At 46.3% G+C, this 10,448-nt stretch overlaps 1 long non-coding RNA gene across 1 annotated transcript; it reads right to left on the bottom strand.

Annotated features, from left to right (window-relative positions):
* Nucleotides 1-7,658: 7,658 nt before the first annotated feature.
* On the bottom strand, nucleotides 7,659-10,225 carry LOC141052241 (uncharacterized). Its single transcript, XR_012220762.1, has 5 exons — nucleotides 10,169-10,225; nucleotides 9,892-10,087; nucleotides 9,479-9,671; nucleotides 9,167-9,323; nucleotides 7,659-9,041 (listed from the first exon to the last, which is right to left on the bottom strand). It is a non-coding gene; the product is annotated as an uncharacterized lncRNA (long non-coding RNA).
* Between the last annotated feature and the right edge of the window lie 223 nt (nucleotides 10,226-10,448).

Raw genomic sequence — 10,448 nt, 5'->3', positions numbered from 1 at the left:
CCTAAGTGATCACCTATCCTGTGGAGCCCATGGATCGGTGATAACTTATTTTAACCAAAGAACCCCATTAATGTAAGCTACTGTAATTATACATCCCAGTTATGGGGGCGCACAGTAGATGTGCAAGAGCCGCCTGTGTTTTACAGCCGATGCGCCAATATAATGGGGATAATGACTGACAGATATTAGCATATAACTGTAGGGTGGGCCCCTAGAGTCCATTCCCCTGATGGGCCCCAGACACCCCAGTCCGACCCTGTTTCTGTATATGTTTTTTTAAAACAATAAAAGAAAAAAACAATTTAGTACTGTACATTGCAGAAAAATAATTCTGCCAGGTTTGGAAAAGTACATGTCACAACAAAGAAAATTATGCAGGCATTGCTTTGTAAATATTACGTACCGTAATGTGACCAGGAGCCGTTCCTCAGGAGGAATCGCACGACGGAGCTGCGTGTCCTGTCTCCGGATGGATTGTTGAACACGAGCAAGTAAATCCCTGAAGCTTTGTTGGGACATCCGTGTATAGTCTGTAAATTTCTCCGGGTTTGCCTGTAGCTCGCTGTAGAGGGTGTGGTACGCTCCACTGCTTTCCCGGAGTTCAACGATCGGATGTACCCACAAACGCCCCCGCTGCCGTCTTCGCTGTCTCTCTCTCCCTTTGTTGATGGCAAGCAACTGCATAAGCCTGAGCCATCCTGATGTCCAGATCCAAGCTAAAGTGAAAACTCTTCCAGCGCAGATCCATGTTGACACGAGAAAAAGAAAGCAAATGTGAAGAATACGGCTGTAGACAGGGTCTATATAAAGAATTACCTTAACACACGCCCACTGGTGTCCCATTGTGGTGTCTGTTGCAAGAATTTTTCTAGAATTTTCCTCCTGTGATTGTGACACCATGCGCATAAAAAATGTGGATCGCCCTCAGGGCAGTGGGGTACTCGGAGCCGAGCCCGGTGGATTTCAATGGGCGATGTCACGGTAGCTGTGTCCCGGTCCGGGGCCCTGGGCATCCATTGTAAAAGGGGGGTTTAAGGGTGATGGAAAAAAGTTTGAGTGAAAGATTCGTGACGCCACCTATGGTGTTCGGCAATGAAGATGTTAAGCCGATGCTGCAGACAGATCCTCTGGGACAGATGGTGTGGTGCAGCAATGATGGTGTAGCCCTCCACAGGTAGGGCAGAGTAGATGAAGAAGATAGGTGTTAAGGGAGGGAGTGTAGTGTCCGGCACCGAGATGTAGCAGTGCTGAGTGGGTTGGCGCAGTAATAAGCGGAGGACAACAGGGCATGTAGTTCCGAAGCTTTACTCACAGTCTGCTGAGCTTACAGGTGCCTGCCTCGGTGCCGTGTCCTCCAGGTCAGGGGCTCAGCTAACTTCCAGGCAAGATGAAGTACTCCCTTCCAACATTCCACCAACATATGTGCCTTTTCTGAATGTCTCCCTTTTGCGCCTACAGTGAAGTACTCTCAGTACTGAGTTACACTGGAGTTCCTCCTGTCAGATGTTCCTATGAACTCTACTTGTATGGCAGACAGCTGTAGCCTGCTTCGGGGACTCCTTTCCTACCAAGTCCCGGCTCACTATCGTTGCTGTTGTGCCCCCAAGTCTTGTGTGGGAATAAAGTGGTGACAACTTCTATTCCTCCGGTGTCTGCTGCAGGACCATTAGTATCCATACAACCTCAGGGACCGGACCCCGGCCTTGCGCTGTGAACTTGGGAATGGTTCTCCTCTAACCCTAATCCTTAGTCCTCCTCTCCTTATGTTCCGTACTAATCCTTCCTTCTTATGGAGAGAGTCAGGTTTTCCATCAATGTCTCTTTCCTGTGCCAGCGGACGCAGGTCACTGAGGTCGGCTGCAGCACTTCCTTATTCCATCCCATTCCGGGGATCTTCACTCTTCCTCTGACTCTGTCAGACTGACTCAATCCTAAACTCTTCCCGCTCTTTTGGTGCCAACTAACTCCACCCGCCTTCCAGCGCGCTTCGTGTTCCAAGCAGGGAGCCACCAAAGGGTGCTTTGCTACACTACTATGTTGTGTGGGATGCAGGTGTTGGAGTGTGGTCAGGTGTCTCCACCTTACCTGAATGGTGGGGTACCACACCTCAGGAGGAGGTGCAGTACCTCTGTGGCGACTGAACCCTCAGGGGTGCTACAAATGCAAACACATGGAAAAACGCATACAAACGCTGCGTTTTTGGCTTCATGCGCACAATGATGCCACAAAATATCGCAGCGTTTGAAAGCATTTTTTTCATGCGTTTGATGTGCACTCGAAACGCAGCGCTAAAAGGTGCAAGTGTGAAACTAGCCTAAGGGCTGTGCATATGTAAGGTCCTCACTTCCTTTGGGAGGTGCCTGGGCAACTTTGTGTTTTGTTCTTAGTTGCTATTCTCAGGTCCCAGATCAGTGCTTGCTTATTCTATCTTGCCTTGCCTGAACTAATATCCAGTGTTTTTCCCTAGTGCCATTGTCCCGAATACCTACCATCTACCTTAGGACATTGACGGTATCCTTGGGCCCTGTTGGTTCGCATTCTTCGTTTTCCTGGACCTCTCGCTCCTCCTCTCCCAGTACCACTGTCCTGTTTGTGTCTGAACCTCTGGTCTCTGGAGCTGTTGCACGTGAGCTTCCTTGGCTGTGCAGGATCTATCCCTGTAAAGGGGTTCGCTCATCGGAGCTCCCTCAGGGATATTCTGCGTTTCAGCCCAGGGGGTTCTCCCTTGTGGGTTCACCTGCTTTATAACCTGAATAAAGCTTTGCTGATTCACCTGACATCCTTCTCCAGCTGGATCCTATTGTTCAGCTTCCACATAGTCCTCTGTGGTCTAGTGGGTTCAATAACCTTGCTCCACTTGCCTTGGTGTGACAGCTACAAATCTGATCATTATTAAAAAAACACAATACTAATACTACCATAGAAGCTCTGTATATAGAAATCAACTGTGACATTATACACAGGAACTCTGTATATAGTGTACAGTGTAAGTGTACAGGTAATACAGTTATCACCACTGCCAATATACACAGGAGCTCTGTATATAGTGTACAGTTAACCCCTCCCAACATGCTCCGCACACAGCAGTTTATGTACGGAGACACGATCGAGCAGCCTCACGCTGAGCGACGTGGCGATCGGGTGCGGGTGTCAGCTCTGTGTCAGAAATATACTTGTAAGAAGAGATGAAAAAGGTAATTGGGGATGACATATAAATACATTGGGTGAAAAAGTGTTTGCCCCTTCCTGATTCTTTTGCATGTTTGTCACACTTAAATGTTCCAGATCACCAAACAAATTTTAAATATTAGACAAAGATAACACAAGTAAACATAAGATGAAGTTTTAAATTAAGGTCTTTATCATTAAGGGAAATAGAAATCCGAACCTACAGTGTGAAAAAGTGATTGCCCCCTAAGCCCAATAACTGGTTGAGCAATCCTTAGCAGCAACAACTGCAATGAAGTGTTGGCAATAACTGACAATGAGTCTTTTACAATGCTCTGGAGGAATTTTGGCTCACTCATCTTTGCAGAATTGTTGTATTTCAGCCACATTGGAGGGTATCCGAGCATGAACCGCCTTTTTAACCCCTTACTGCCATTGGACGAAATAGTACTTCAATGGCAGTAACCCCGCTTTGATGAGGGCTCTGGCGGTGAGCCCACATCAAAGCCGGGAGATGTCAGCTGTTTTCAACATCTGATATGTGCCCGCAATAGGTGCAGGTGGAATTGTGATCCGCCTGCTGCTATTAACTAGTTAAATCCCGCTGTCAAACGCTGACAGCAGGATTTAACCAGCGCTTCAGGCCGCGCGGCCGGAAATATGCCCATTGCCGACCCCCGTCACGTGATCGGGGGTCAGCGATGCGTTGCCAAAACAACCTGAGGTCTCCTAGAGACCTCTTTGGTTGTTGATGAGGCATTGCTATGAGCACCACCGGTGGTCGGCGCTCATAGCAATGCTGTAATTCTGCTACATAATAATAATTTTATTTCTGTAACGCCAACATATTCCGCAGCACTTTACATTATAGAGGGGACTTCTACAAACAATAGACATTACAGCATTCCCATAAAGACATAGATCAAAACAGATACCAAAATGAGTGAGGACCCTGCTCGCAAGCTTACAATCTATAAGGAAAAAGGGAAGACAAGAAAGGTGGATGGTAACAATTGCTTTTATTGTTTGGACCAGCCATAGTGTAAGAATCGGGTATTCCAGTTGCTGCATGAACCAGTTAACAGTCTAAATATGTAACAGTACAGACACAGAGGGCTATTCAATGCTTAAAGCATGTGACAACATGATGTGAGGAACCTGGTTATGGTAAAATAATTTTGAATGAGCCACACAGGGATATTTAAGTTAATGCGTTGAGGAGATAGGCCAGTCTGAACAAATGCGTTTTTAGGGAAAGCTTAAAACTGTGGGGATTGGGGATTAATCGTTTTAACTTGAGTAGTGCATTCCAAAGAATTGGCGCAGCATGTGAAAAGTCTTGGAGACAAGAGTGGGAGGTTCTGATTATTGAGGATGTTAACCTCAGGTCATTAGCAGAACGGAAGGCAAGGGTAGGGTGGTAGGCTGAGACGAGGGAGGAGATGTAGAGTGGTGTTGAGCCATGGAGTGCTTTGTGGGTGAGGGTAATAAGTTTATACTGAATTCTGGAGTGGATGGGTAACCAGTGTAAGGACTGGCACAAGGTACATAATAATAATTTTATTTCTATAGCGACGTCTTTACCCAGCCAGGCGTCCCAACTAAACACCCCCTGGTTACATCACTCTACCCCCAGCCACCGCAGTTAATTTGTTATTTTTTTAAATAAATATATTGTTTTTTTGCCCCCAATACTGTTTGTGTATTGTGTATTTGTGTACTGCATGCGTGGGGGAGTTAGTATGCTGCGAAAGGCCGAACGAGGTTAGGCTAGTTACACATTTGCGGTTTAATTCGCAGCGTATCTTCCGCAACCTCTAACACATGCAAAATCGCATGCAAATGCATGCAAACACTGCGGTTTTTAGACGCAGTAGCTTACGCATGCAGTCAAAAAAAACACAGCATTTGCATGCTTTTGCATGCGTTTGCGTTTTTGTGCGCATGGTGGAAAATTTTACAGGAGAAAAAACTACATAAACAGACACCACCAATGGGGACAACAGTGGGCGTGTCTTATGGGATATCTTTATAAAGACCCTTTGGCAGCTGAAATCTTCAGATTTATCTCTTATATCCTGTGTCACGATGGATCTTCGCATGGAGAGCTTTTATTTCAACCTGAATTTAAGTATCAAGCTGTTTCTTGCCTATGCGTTTGCTTGTGAGCAACAAAGGAATAGAGAAAAACGGAGAAGATGGTGTCGGCATTATTGGAGACACCCCATTATTGAAGTCCGGGAGAGCCGTGGAGCCTACCACACCCTATACAGCGAGCTCAATGCCAACCCGGAGAAATTTTTCTGGAATATACCAGGATGTCTCAAGAGACCTTCCGGGATTTGCTTGGTCGTGTCCAAGGAGCCATCCGGAGACAGAACACCCATCCGTAGAGCAATTCCTGCAGAGGAACGTCTCCTGGTCACATTAAGGTATGTAATAATTCAAAACAAACGCCTGTCATAATTATTATTGTTCTGCCTTGTATTAATTGTTTTCAACTTTATCTGTTTAGCTTCTTAATTTTTTTCTTTGTTTGGCAGATTCCTGGCTACCGGAGAGACACTTTCATCGCTCCATTTTCAGTACCGGCTAGGAAGTTCCACCCTCTCTGGAATTGTTGCGGACACTTGCCAGGCTTTGTGGAACGTTCTCTGGGATGAATTTATACCCCTACATACCGCGGAAATGTGGATGGAAATTTCTGACAAATTGTGGCGAGTGTGTAATTTCCCCAACTGTTTGGGAGCAGTGGATGGAACGGACATAGGGATTACCAAACCCGCCAGAACCGGATCAGAGTACTTTAACTACAAAAAATATTTTTATGTAGTGCTCATGGCCTAGCAGATGCGGATTGTCGCTTTATCGCCGTGGACATTGGAGCTTTTGGCCGTGGCAATGACTCCCAGACTTTTAAAAACTTTGTATGGCAAAAATTTTAATTTACCCCTGCCACGACCTCTCCCCAACACTCAAGGCCCACCGATGCCATTTGTTATGGTTGGGGATGAGGCCTTTCATATGTGTGAAAACCTACTGAAGCCATATTCCAGTCGGGACTTGAACCATAGTAAAAGGATTTTTAACTACAGACTGACCAGGGCCCGAAGAACAGTTAAGTGTTCCTTTGGGATCCACAATTACATAATGGCTAAGGAACAACCCAACATTGAACTGGATGAACTAGCTGCAAACCCATTGCCAGATTACCAGCATCACCCTCATCGGTCAACAGTTGAAGTTGCCCACATGAGGGACCAATTTGCTGCCTACTTTGGTTCTGACATCGGACGTGTGGCATGGAAAGATGATATGGTGTAAAATGTTCTGTTGGGTTTGGGTGTGTACCAGTTATGTTTAAAATGTTCCTAATGTTTGTTGTTAATAACTTTTTTTTCTACCTGTACCGAGTCTCCTGTTTTTCCTCTCAAAACCACTTATTATGTGAGTGGTGTGGTAGTTGACGTCAGAACATCCTGCGTCTCTTCTGCAGTATCTATTGGACACAGACTGAAGAGATGATGGAGGTATAATACAAGGCATATCTATACTCACCAGGCCAGGTGTCAGAAATAGTGATTTCATGATGTACAAAAACCCAGCATCATGAATTCACTATTTCTGACACCTGTCCAGGTGAGTATAGATATGCATTGTATGACCTCCATCTTCTCTTCCATCTGCGTCAAATATATTATGTAACCTGAAGAAATGCTGGAGATAATACAAAGCATATCTATAATCACCTGGCCAGCTGTCAGAAATAGTTAGTTCAGGATGCACAAAACCCAGCATCCTGAACTCACTATTTCTGAAAAATAGCCTGGTGAGTATAGATATGCCTTGTATTACCTCCATTGTCTCTTCAGTTTACGTAATCTATTTAAAACAGACTGAAGAGATGGAGGTCATAGAATGGATATGTATATTCACATGAACAGGTGTAAGAAATAGTGAGTTCATGATGTACAAAAACCCAGCATCATGAATTCACTCTTTCTGACACCTGTTCAGGTGAGTATAGATATGGCTTGTATGACCTGCATTGTTTCTTCAGTCTGATTTAAATACATTACGTAGACTGACGAGGCAATGGAGGTCATACAAGGCATATCTATACTCACCAGGCCAGGTGTCAGAAATAGTTAATTAAGGATGCTGTATTTTGTGCATCCTGAATTCACTATTTCTGACAGCTGGCCAGGTGAGTATAGATATGCCTTGTATGACCTCCATTGTCTCTTCAGTCTGCGTCACATACAGTAAGCAGACTGAAGAGATGCTGGAGAAAATACAAGTCATATTCGTGTTTGACAACTCATAGCTCCACAGACACAAGAAGCAAAGCTTCAGTTTTCAAGCTGTGGCAATCCTGGAACTATGTGGTGTCAAATACTAAAGTGTACGGCACAGTGTTTTTACGGCGCACGGTGTGTGTTGCCGGCGGCGAAATACACAAGTAACCAAACAGTATTGGGGGCAAAAAAACAAATTTATTTAAAAAAATAACAAATTAACTGCGGCGGCTGGGGCCAGAGTGACGTAACCAGGGGGTGTTTAGTTGGGACGCCTGGCTGGGTAAAGACGACGCAGGGGTTGCAGGAGAAGGGATGATCAAACTAGTGGGGTCAGGGAGGTCATGGATGTAACTGGAGGCATGGGACGGGAGAGACCCACTGGAAGGGAGAGACAAACCTAATATCACAGACACATTGGGAGGTGAGGGGGGAGGGAGTGTGAGAGTCCTTGTTTTTTTGCCTTTTTTTGTTGTGATCTGCGCTGGTTTCTGGGGAGCCTGGGTGTGTTTTTTTCCCGTGGCCTGGTACTAGTGGACGTCCTGGCAGGGTCCGGGTGCTGCTGCTGCTGTGACATGGTGCTGAAGGCCGCCTGATGCATGCTGGTGGTGGTGGTAGTGGTTGTGAAGGTCCTGGCAGGATCTGGGTGCTGCTGCTGCTGCATGCTGGTGGTGATGGATGTCCAAGCAGGGTCCGGCTGCTGCTGCTGCTGCTGCTGCATGCTGGTGGTGGTGGTGGAGGATGTCCAAGCAGGGTCCGGGTGCTGCTGCTGCATGCTGTTGGTGGTGGAGGATGTCCAAGCAGGGTCCGGGTGCTGCTGCTGCATGCTTGCTGGTGGTGGTGGAGGATGTCCTGCCAGGGTCCGGGTACAGTTGCTGCATGCTAGTGGCGGTGGAGGATGTCCAAGCAGGAGCAGCACTTGGCATGGTGGTGGCGGTGGGCTGTCCAACAGAACTCGGGATGGTGGTGGCGCTGTAGTGGTGTCCGGCAAGGCTTGGAATGGTGGTGGCCTTGCAGTGGTATGCAGCAGAGCTCGGCATTGAGGTCAAGTGTGTCAGTGATGGCACAGGTGGAAATGCCACCGCTGACTGCTGAAAATACCGACTCTGCTGCATAGCCTGCACTTAAGCAGCATTGCAGGCCTGCATGACATTCAACTGCATTTCAGGAGTAAGGTGTTCTGACATGCCCTGTGCAATTTGATTGAAAAAGTGATGTGCTGGCCTCTGGAGGTCGGCTTTCACTTGGTCAAGGCTTCGGTTGACATCCTGGATAAGTGTCTTCATAAGGTTGAAGCCATTATCCAGTCTGTCTCACATTGCCTTGAGTCCATCATGAAAGATCGAGCTCAAGTGCAAAAACTTGGGCATGAGTGTCCTGTCCGAGGCCTTCTGCCGCTGGCGGGGGTATGCCGAAAAAGAAATGGCAGAGGCCTGGGACAGGGGGATAGCTTCCTGGTCTCCAGTCTGTGTTGCCGGCCCACTTGCTGCTTCGATGGTGGATGGCTGGGACGGGTCCGTGGCGGTTCGATGAAGGACCGCTCCGGAACCAGGCTCAAGGGTGCTGCTCCAGGTGCTGTGAAAAGAAAACAAAAACATTAGTGCCAAACATTTACAATATTAAAAGCGCCAACTCCTGTGGAATAGAAAAATACAGATCAGGCAATACAGCCCAATCCAATAGACCACAAAAATACTTACGTTCTCTGGGCAAGGACCGGTCTCAAAAATGACAGCATGCGGTGGTAGTTATATTTTCTGATCCTTGCTCCAAAACCAGTGGGAACCTGGTTCTCCTGACGAAGGTCCTTGTTGAAGCGATCCTTCATCGAACGCCAATGTGTTTTGAGTTTGAGCACTGCAAAAACAAAAAAATGTTTAGACAATGCACTTTTGGCCGGGATCACACAACTGTGTGTGATTATAGAAACTCTCAGGAGTTTCTCGCATCACACACAGTTGTGTGATCCCGGCCAAGATCACTGCTGCATCAGACAGCATTGCAATACTTACGAAATACCTTGTGGAGCCGATCCGGGGCGCTGTCTCATCCATCCATCATCGCTTGGACCACCTCATTCCATAGTCGCCGGATCCACACTTTGTCCGAGTGCTGTGAAACCCGGGTGTCCCACAGCGGGACTCGCTCATGGACCAGGGAGATGAGGATGTCATTGTCAATGAGGTCTTCATCCCATTCTGAAATCTAGAAAAGAAAGAAATACATTAATGTTGGAGATATTAAAAAAAGGAAAAGAAAGAAAACAACAGAGACAGAAAACAGGCGAGAATAAGTAAAGTCAAGAAAAAAAGAACAGTAGTCAAGACCAAAAAGGTACAGAAATAAGCATAGTGAAGAAATGAACAGGCAAGAATAGAACAGTCAGGATACAATAAACAGAGTACAAACAGTCAGGTATACTTACACGCCGCCTTGCCACCCGAACTTGTCTTTGCTGCTCATGCTCGGCCTCTGCTGCAGTTGAAGAATTGTTCTGAAAAAGAAAAAAAAAATGTTGCCACATGTGTAGATGTGACAGAGAATACTCACTTCACTTTCCTGTCCAGCATGTTCAGGGACAGGGCGCTCCTCTGAAGAAGATGAAGGCAATCTTATGAATGCTGCAAGAAAAGAGAGGCAGAAATTATTAGTACATATAAAGAGAGATAAAAGAAAATACAGACATTGGCTTTTATACTCACATTGTTCAAAGTGGAGATTCTTCACAGGTTCAGAGCTTCTTCTTTGCTTGTTTGCAGTCTGCAGAGTTGTGGACTGCCAATGCACACTCCCTCTTTTTATCTATCTTATGTGGGGGTGGCTAATTAGTGTCTAGACAGGTTTATTCAGGAAAAACACAAGCGTTCACAAACGCAAACAAACGCGGGTTCTTGTGAACGCATGAGTTCACATAGACTGCAATGCATTTTTTCGACACATTACTTCCGCAAACAACCGCATACGTTTCTAGGAGGCAAATTG

Source organism: Dendrobates tinctorius, unplaced genomic scaffold, assembly GCF_039654945.1.
Source record: "Dendrobates tinctorius isolate UK_male_01 unplaced genomic scaffold, ASM3965494v1 ptg000159l, whole genome shotgun sequence".
Taxonomy (NCBI): domain Eukaryota; kingdom Metazoa; phylum Chordata; class Amphibia; order Anura; family Dendrobatidae; genus Dendrobates; species Dendrobates tinctorius.
The sequence above is the reverse complement of the archived record's forward strand: the minus strand, read 5'-3'. Positions and strand labels throughout refer to the sequence as shown.